This window comes from Galeopterus variegatus, unplaced genomic scaffold (assembly GCF_000696425.1).
Source record: "Galeopterus variegatus unplaced genomic scaffold, G_variegatus-3.0.2 Scaffold5645, whole genome shotgun sequence".
Taxonomy (NCBI): domain Eukaryota; kingdom Metazoa; phylum Chordata; class Mammalia; order Dermoptera; family Cynocephalidae; genus Galeopterus; species Galeopterus variegatus.
The window spans coordinates 68013-78254 of NW_007731756.1; the positions used below are offsets into that span (position 1 = coordinate 68013).

Below are 10242 nucleotides of genomic sequence, written 5' to 3' on the forward strand. Positions count from 1 at the left end.
CGGGAACGGGTCTGTGGGTGGGATCCGACCCCTCGGGCGGGAGCCCCGCCGCGCTTCCCAAGCGGCGCACTATCCAGTGCGCCACCGGGCCGGCCCGAGAACTAACATTATTTAATTAGCATTGAGTAAATGGGCTTTTGCCCTCTATCAGTAGACTTTGGTCTCCTATCCGAGGGCTTTTGCCCTACATATGCATTTACCTAAAAGTCCTATTCTAAAATCAAATGAGAATCAAGATTTCTAACCCACCACAAACATGGGACATGCAAAGCATAAATCATAAAAATAAAAAATAAAAAATTTGGTCTGTTTAAGATGCTGTTGAGAAAATGAACAGGCACCAGTAGCTTGGGACTAATTTTTGAAATACATATATTTGATAGATTGGTATTCAGAGTATATTAAAAACTTGTAAAGCTCAGTAAAAGAACATACACAACTTGACAAAAAAATGGGTAAAATTCATCAACTATTGAAAGAATTACCAAATTTTGGTGTATATACACAATGGAATATTTCTCAGCAATAATAAGTAACAAATCATATGTGCAACTTGAATGATTCTCAAAACATTATGATTAATTAACACAGGCACAAAAGACTATATAATGCTATCATTTTATTTATATGAAATATAATGCCTAAAGTCTCTGGTTTTATTGTTGTTTGTTTTGTTTATGAGACGGCTGGTGTTCCAGACAGAGGGTCCTGGAATAATCCCCCACTTTATACTCACAAGTCCGCTCAGTCAGACTCCTATCACAGTTTCTCTGGTTTTCTTATAATTTTAAGTACTATATTTGTAGAATATTATCTTACAAAATTAATTTTTACATGAAAGTCCACATCACTTAAATTAATCTCTGAAAAACCACTTGTCTTATTGCTCACACTCAGAACTAATTCACATAAAACACCCTAGAAGTGTTTGGGAGAGAAAAGCAAGTATAACAGTATGAGAAAACATCAGGTGAAAACTGAATTTCTTTAATCTTTGAAGTAATAAGGCTTTAACAGATGACCATGATGACATTTCATCTGCTTCATTTGAATTCTCTTTAATGTAGAAAAACTTTTGCTGGATATCTGATAATTACCTATTTTCCACTTCATGTCTTTCCTTTTAGAGAAAATTCATGATCTTATATTTGAAGAGAATTGAATATTCATCCTAAATTCTGTATACTGTTTAATTTTACTAAAGTTTCTAATTCAGTAATTTTGAATTCCAGATCCAGAATTTTAGGGAGATGATAAAAATTTCCAGCAAAAGTCATGGGTCCCTTCTATTAAGGAGCTAAACATCTACTAATATCTACATTAAAAGACAAACTTGAAAAAATATAAATGTGTTGGTCACTTTTTCCCCTCCATTAGTTCATATGGGGTAAGGAGAAATTATAATCTAGACTTCTTGTAGGGATTGCAACCTGACCTATTTTATCCTGTCACATAATTTAGGACCATGTTCCTGGGAATGTGAATTTTAAGGTATATATGAGATCTTTCTTTAGGATTGTGGGAAAATAAAGCAAAACACTGGAAAACACATTTCCATGAGCAGACACTTTAGAAGTGTCTGACATTATGGTCACTAGTTCTACTTTATTCTTAAGGCAAAGGAATCTGGGAAGCTCTACATAGAACTAGGGCGATGTGTTTAAGCCACTTGTAAGTGGGAATAAATTATTTGTTTCTTTGATTATGAATATTCATGAAGTAGAAGGCTGACCATCACCACTTGTGCCCAAGATGTGAAATCCAGATCAATACTATTCAGTATGCCCATTACCACAAATTGCAATGATTCCCCATGTCTCCCACCCAATTAATCACTGACCTCCCTCCTCTTCCCACTTCCCCCACCCCACTCTTCAACCCTACGTATGCTCTCTCTTTCTCTTTGCAAGTCCAATGCACCACTGTGATATTTCCTTCCCTCCTTCTTTTTCTCTTAGTTCCCACTTATGAGTGAGGACATTCCCTCTGTGCTTGGCTTATTTCACTGAACATAAGTTTCTCCAAGCTCATTCATGTTGTTGTGAATGGCAGACTTTCATTCTTTTTTATGGAAAAGTAGTATTCCATGGTGTATATATACCACATTTTCCTTAACCAGTCATCCATTGATGAACATTTAGGTGGTTCCATATCTTGGCTACCATAAATAGAGTTACAATGAACATGGGAGTGCAGGTACCCCTTTGACATGATGATCTCCATTCCTTTGAGTAAATACCCAGAAGTGGATTGCTGAATCATATGGTAGATCTATCTATAGTTGTTTGAGGAACTTTCATACTGTTTTCCATAGTGGTTGTACTAATTTACAGTCCTGCCAACAGTGAATGTGCATCCATTCTCTCCACATCCTTGCCAGCATGTTTTTCTCCATCATTTTGATTATAGCCAGTATCAAGGAATAAATTAAAATATAACCTTCGCCTGATAATTCTATGTGATTATTATGTTTTAAGATCATACATAAACTTTCCATATTTATTTCAGATTTAATATTCACATCTCCATGTACCAAACATCATGATTTATTCTAATTTATACTTGAGCATAATGAGGTTGGAGGGCTTCCCTCTGCTATTGAGGACCAAGGTCGGGGTAAACAGGCAGTGCCCCCAGAGCCCAAAAGACTAGCCAGACAGTAAACCGCATCTTGGTAATGAAGTCAGAAAGAACACCAGAGAAGAGAAGCCAAACCCTTGAATTTCCTCTTGTGATTGTCAGCTCATCTCTAGTCATTCACCTCAGTGTAAAAGGCATTACTGAGCACATGCGTGCTCAGCAGTGTGCCAGTGTGCACATACCAGTGTTCATGAGTCACTGTTTCTGCTCTTGAGGAATTCAAGAGAAGATATACAAATGAACTAAAAACTTCCGGAACACACGGTCACTGTAACTGGACAGAAAGAATGAAGACCATGCAGGCACACAGAAAGGGGAGCTCATTGGCATCATTGTAGATGTGGTGGCTGAGTAAGGTGGACAGAATAGCATGATGATGGGGCAGGACAGGGAAGATGCTCCAGTGATGATTAGGGATGACCCAGAACACTCTGATGACGGTTACAATGATGGGCAGGGAGGTTGGTGGTGATGGCTGACACAGTCACAGAGACAATGATGTCATGATACCTTTTTTGTTGGTTTGTATTTCCAGATAGGCTTTATTTGTTTAATTTTTCTGGTAAAGAATAAATATTTAAGTTATAGTGCTATAAAAAAAGTATGTTTTTCCCAAGCTGGCATTTTCCAAGGAAAGCAAACATTTTCCTTCTCTGCATCCTCACACTTGCTGGATCTCAGACCCAGGCCTTCTGACCTGACAAGCAGTCACTTGGCCTTTATCTACATAGTCATGCTCCTCATTATGGTGATCTACAGATAGATTTGGGAGTCTCCAGAACAGCCTCAAATTTAAGGATGTCACCTACCCAAAAAGGGTGATGAAGGGCCTCTCCACTGGTACCATCTGCCTCCTGAGCATGTTAAAAGCCATCACCATCAGCCCCAGCACCTCCCAATTGCCAAAGTTCAAATTCATATTTCCAAATCACACCCTATATTTTTTCTCTTCTAGTGGGTTCTCAACTTGTGCCTTTGTAACAGCCAGCTCTTCTTCACTGGGGCCACCCCACATGTGATCTAGGCAGAAAATATTTTTCTCATTTATTAATGTTCTCATTTTTTTCCATGAGCTTCATAAAAAAAGTCTGTTTTTCACACTGGCAGCAGTTAAGGACATCCTTGTGGGAATCACGTTGCTCTTAACTGTGTACATTGTGATTCTCTTGCATAGGCACAAAAGGCAGGCCCAGCACCTTCAGAGCACCAGCTGCTCCCCAAGCATCTCCCCAGAGAAAGGGGCCACTGAGATCACCCTGCTGCTGTTGAGCTGCTTTGTGGCCACATACTGTGTGGACTTATCATCTCATCCCCCTTGGTAATATCCAGGATCAATTATTCAGTTTTTCTATGTCTTCAAAGGCTTGTGGTCAATGGCTATGCCACAGTGAGTCCTTAACTTCTAAGCACTGCTGATACAAGGATAGTCAGTATGTTTATACTATATGTGGTTTTATCAAATACCTTTTCTATTAATTTATTTTCCTCTGTGATTAGGCCGTACAATATTGTGTACTTATTTGTCTCATATTTTGTGTTGGAAACTCAACATTTTGAGTGTTATGATGTGAATAATATAAAATTCTTCCTCTCCAGGATATGCTGTTGTTTCTTGCTGTGAGTTGTAATAGTTTATTGACTTCTGTAAACTATTTTAGTAAGTACTGCATTTTTTTGTTCTGTATGATGTTTGAAGAATTGTTTCACTAGCTTAGTGATCACCTAGTGATTTGACAGATATTTCCTTAAATGCCTGAACTCCCTAAAATAAATATCCCAATCTTTTCATGTAGGATCTGTGAGTGTGTTAGGGCACATCTTTAGCAGCCAGCCAGAAAATTTGTAATGTGACTTTTCCAAACTAACTTTAAAACTACACTTGTTGGGCCGGCCCGGTGGCGCACTGGAGAGTGCGCCGTCTGGGAGCACGGCGGCGCTCCTGCCGAGGGTTCGGATCCCATGTGGAGACCGGTTCCCGCTCCCTGGTTGAGCGTGGTGCAGGTGCAACACCGAGGGTTGCAATCCCGTTACCGGTCAGTAAAAAAGACAAAAAGGAAAAAAAAAACAACAAAAAAACTGCACTTGTTGTCATGTGTGGTTTCTAAAGTTTCTGCTCTTTTACTTTAGTGTACAGGGAGCTGTTTGAAAAATATTTGTCTTAAACATCTGGAGCAAAAAAAGAAAATAAAGACAAAATAAAAATAATGTCCTTTAAAAATAGTTCACTATTGATCTTTGCGATTTGTTCTGTGTGGTACTCTCTTTCTTAGTTCAGCAAGGCTGTTTTCATCTCTGCCATGTACTTTACTTCATGTTTTCACTGAGCCTAAAGATCAGCCAGAGGTGAAAGCTTTTTGTTTTCTCTTTTATTTTTGAGCATGTCTCCTATGCTACGGATGCACATGGCTTTCTCGATTCCCTGGTATAAGTGAAACCTTTTCATAACCTTAATCACAAATATTAAACTCCCTATTGTTTCATGGTTTAAGACACATATTGTTGCCCTTAACTCTTTTTGCTCCAGGTTACATTTTGTATATTTGTATTTTAATATTTTTAAGTAATGTTATCCAAACAGCCACTCTATCCGGATAAATTTCCACATGAGTCTAAACAAATTTTAGGCCCTTTTATTAGTATTTCAAAGAAAATACAATCAGTGCAAAACAAAAAAACACAATTTCTATGAGCAAAATCTTCACAGATTATGCCAAAACTTGGCACCTACACGGAGAACATTGCTCAAGTATCCAAGAATAATGAGAAGATCTTTGAATCTGCACTCTCAAAATATTAATACTAACATTCTCCCATAAAACCTACATTATCATGTTAGCAAATATTTATTTTTTAAATTTATTATTTGAAAATTGTTGGTTGCACATATCTGTGGGGTACATCGTTGAATATCAATTCCTGTGTGCAATATGTAAAGATCAAGTCAGGATATTTAGTATATTCTTCATTATACAATGTAATCAATTTTTATGGTCCTTTAGCAGTTACTGCCTTTCTCCCTTCCTCCTCTCACTTTCCCACTTCTTTACACAATTTTCTCCAAGCTCATCTATGTTGTTGCAAATGGCAGAATTTCATTCTTTTTTATACTCAAATATTATTCCATGGTGCATATATATCACATTTTCCTTATCCAGTCATTCATCAATGGACATTTAGGTCAGTTCCATGTCATGGCTATTATAAATAGAGCTGTGATGAGCATGGAAGTGCAGGTATCCCTTTGATATGATTATTTCCATTCATATGGGTATATACCTAGAGGTAGGATTGCTGGATCACATGGAAGTTCTATCTGTAGTTGACTGAGAAACCTCCATACTGTTTTTCATAGTGGTTATACAAATTTACAGTCCCACCAGAGTGTAGGAGGATTCCATTCTCTCCATGTCCTCACCAGCAGCTGTTATTCTTCATCATTTGGAATATAGCCAATCTAACTGGGGTGAGGTGATATCTCAATGTGGTTGTAATTAGCATTTCCCTGATGATTAGTGATGTTGAGAATTTTTTAAAGCGTCTGTTGGCCATTTGTATGTCTTCCTTTGAAAAATGTCTATTCATTTTCTCTGCCCATTTTAAAAATGGGTTATTTGGTTTTTTACTGTGTAGTTACTTGAGTTCCTTGCATATTCTGGATATTAATCTTCTGTCGGATGTATATAGTTTGCAAATATTTTCTCTCATTCTGTAGGTTGTACATTTCACTCTGTTGATTGTTTCCTTTGCTGTGCAGAAGCTTTTTAGTTTGACATAATCTCACTTATTTATTTTTTCTTTTATTGCTTGTGCTTTTGGGGTTCTGAAATGATAGCTGAAATGATTTGGATTTTTTAAGTTATTGAGATTTGATTTGTGACCTATTGTGGTCTATCTTGGAGAATGTTCTGTGTGCTTATGGGAAGAATGTATATTCTGTAGTTGTTGGATGAAATGTTCTGTAAATATCTGCCAGGTCCAATTGGTCTAAAGTGTAGTTTCTATCCTGTATTTCACTGTTGATTAATTGCCTTGATACTCTATCCAATGATGACATCGATGTGTTCAGGTCCCCACTATTATCATAGTGAGGTCTATCTTTTTCTCTAGGTCTAATCATGTTTGCTTTATATATGTGGGTCCTCCAGTGTTGGGTACATCTATATTTATGATTGTTATGTCTTTTTGCTGGATAGATCTCTTTATCATTATATAGCAGCCTTGTCTCTTTCTTTTTTTTTTTTTTTTTTGTTTTAAAGTCTATTTTATCCACTATTTAAATAGCTCCTCCTGCTCATTTTTATTTCCATTTGCATGGTACATCTTTTTCCATCCCTTCACTATTAGTCGGTGTGCACCTTTTTTTTTTTTTTTTTTTTTTTGTTTTAAAGTCTATTTTATCCACTATTTAAATAGCTCCTCCTGCTCATTTTTATTTCCATTTGCATGGTACATCTTTTTCCATCCCTTCACTATTAGTCGGTGTGCACCTTTACCAGTGAAATGAGTCTCTTGAAGACAGCATATAGTTGGGTCTTGCATTTTGATTTAACCAATCAGTCTGTGCCTTTTGAGTGGTGAGTTCAATCTATTTTCATTTATGGTTGTTTTTGAAAGGTACTGTCTAACTCTTGGCATTTATGCTTTCATGTGTTAGCTTTAAATACCTTTTGTTCCCTTCTTTCCCTGTTGTTGTTTGTCTTCAGAGCTTTTTGATTTTTTAAAGTGGTGTGATATCAGTTTTTCTCTTTCTTTTTTGTCTATGTGCTCTACCAGTGGGATTATGTATTCATCCATTTTGTGTTGCTATAACAGAATACCTGAGACTGGGAAACTTATAAAGAACAGAGGTTTATTTGGCTTACATTTCTGAGACAGCTGCATCTGGTACAGGCCTCAGGTTGCTTCTAGTCATGGCACAAAACAGCTGGGAGATGGCAGATACAAGCAGACCACATGGTGAGAGGAAGAGAGAGAGAGAGAGAGAGAGAGAGAGAGAGAGAGAAGGTGCCAGGGTCCTTTAAACAACCAGCACTCCCTGTAATTAATAGAACAAGGACTCACTCACTACCCCCAACCCCCAGGGAGAGCATTGATCCATTCATGAGGGATCCACCCCTGTGGCTCAAACAAGTTCCAGCACTGCCACATTGGGGATGAGATTTCCACATGAGTTCTGTGAGGACAATACATCCAAACTCCATCAACTACTAAAAGAAAACATAGGAGAAACATTTCAAGAAGTTGGAGTGGGCAAAGACTTTATAAGACCCCCAAAGCACAGATTCAAGAAAAAAATGTAAATTAATAGGATTCTAGCTAAAAAGCTTCTGCACAGGAAAGAAAAGAATCAACAGAGTAAAAAACCCAACCTACAAAATGGGAAAAACAATTAGCAAACTATACATCTGACAAGGTATTAATTCCCAGTATATACAAGGAACTCAAACAACTACACAGTACAAAAAAAAAAAAAAAAAAAACCTGATTAAAAATGAGCCAAGGAGCTAAAACGTTTTTCAAAGGAAGACATACAAATGACTAAGAGGCACTTCAAACAAAGCTCAACATCACTAATCATCTGGGAAATGCAAATTAAAACCATATTGAGATATCACCGCACCCCAGTTAAATGGGTTATAATAAAAAAGACAAAATGTGAAATGCTGGGGAGGATGTGGAGAAATGGGTGCTCTTCTACACTGCTGTGGGACTGTAAGTACAGCCACTACGGAAAGAGGTATAGAGGTTTACCAAGCAATTACAAATAGATATACCATAGGATCCAGTAATCTCACATCTGGGTATATACACAAAGGAACAGAAATCATCAAGTTGAGGTACATGCACTCACATGTTCACTGCAGCTATAGCTAGAATAACCAAAAAATAAAGAACTAACCTAAATTTTCAACAGGAACAACTGGATAAGGAAAATTTGGTATGTATACACAATGGAATACTCCTCAGCCATAAGAAAGACTGATATTCTGCCATTTGCAACAAAATTGATGAGCTTGGAAAAAATTATGTTAAGAGAAATAAGATAGCCACACAGGGAAAAATACTGCATGTCCTCACTTACAAGTGGGAGCTAAGAGAAAGACCACAATGGTGCATTGGACTTGCAGTGAGAGTGAACGGACCTAAGGTTGCCTGGGGTGGAGTGGGGAGAGGGGAAGAAGGGTAGGGAGAGGTTTGGCGGGGGACATGGAGAATAACTGCAACTGGTGGTAATGGGCATGCTGACGGTTTTGATCTGATCATCACATCTTGGGCACACGTGGTGATGGTCAGCTTTGTACTCCATGAACATACATAATCAAAACAAAAACAAACAAAAATAATACCAACCCTTCACAAATGCTTTCAAGAAAAACAGAAGAAAAGAAAACACAACCCAATTTGTTCTACAAAAGCACTCGGAAGCATCACAGCGAAAAGGTAACTACAGAACCTACTGAATGTGGACAAAGAAAGCCTCACATAATACGAGCACACTGAATTCAACAACACAGAAAATACAGCATTGACCAAGTGGAACTGTGCTACAGACGTGTAGTTCGTGTAACATCTGAGAAACTATCTACGGTCCCTTCCACATCAGTCCTTCCAAAAGCCTCCCCACCACCGTGTGTGTTGGCGTGGACATATTTACCATCTCGCCTAGAGTGCTGAATCGCGGCATAACCTACATATCCAAGTTCAACATTTGGCTCGAGAACCTCATTTGCCTCTACCGGGAGTCGTCGGCTCCCACGACCCGGGGGCCCCGGTAGGACCCGCGCAGGGCTGGGAGCAGGAGAGGAGCCGCAGGCGGAGGCTGTGTGGAGGCTCCGGGCTTGCGGGCGACGGCTGCAGCGGACAATGACTGTGGCTGTTCTCTGGATGCCGGGGATGGATTTCCCTGGCTTTCTGCGATCCCGCCCACCGTAACCTGCCCGCTCCCCACCCCAAGTCGCTCACATACTTTAACGGGGAGACTCACCAGGCCTGAGATGTCCAGGGAGGGTGGAGAACCGCGTGGACCCGGCAAACGTCTCCACCTGGGAGGAACCTGCTTCTATCCCTCGGACACGTCTGCGGAGCAGCTTTTCCCGTTGCTCTCATCACTCGGCTTCTCAACTCCTTGTCCTGGAAGACACCTCCGGGAAACCAGCAGAGCCCAGCGAAGACAAGAAGCAGAAGCCAGCCTCGGAGAAGAGAATATGCCGAGCGTGGGCTTGCTCGGCCCATTTATAGACCCGGTATTCAAATGAGGGCTCCTGGAAGACGCGTTCTGATTGAACCCCGTAGACAAGCCCTGATTGGATAGTTTCACTGCTGTTACCAACCAATCAGAACACAGAAGGTGGAGCGGGCTCTATGAAGAGTATTTTCAGTGGACCTTCACCCCCGGTGCCTGTGTTTTTATGCAGGTGGTTCTCATGACTCTATAAGGAAACCTCAAGATGATTAAGCTGTTACTGCACGTCCCCACCTCCACCCAGCAACTAGCGACCTGCCATGTGCTTTCTGGCTCTGTGGATTTCCTCATTCTGCAGATTTCGTAAAAGTAAGTGATCTTTGGTGTCTGACTTGTTTCACTGTGAATGTTCTTGTGTT

At 39.5% G+C, this 10242-nt stretch overlaps 1 long non-coding RNA gene across 1 annotated transcript in view; it reads right to left on the minus strand.

Moving 5' to 3' along the window:
- Positions 1 to 9830, minus strand: part of LOC103605183 — a 40606-nt gene extending 30776 nt beyond the window's left edge. Inside the window, exon 1 of the long non-coding RNA XR_551774.1 lies at positions 9626 to 9830. This is a non-coding gene — a long non-coding RNA (uncharacterized LOC103605183). The remainder of the gene's footprint in view (positions 1 to 9625) is intronic.
- Between the last annotated feature and the right edge of the window lie 412 nt (positions 9831 to 10242).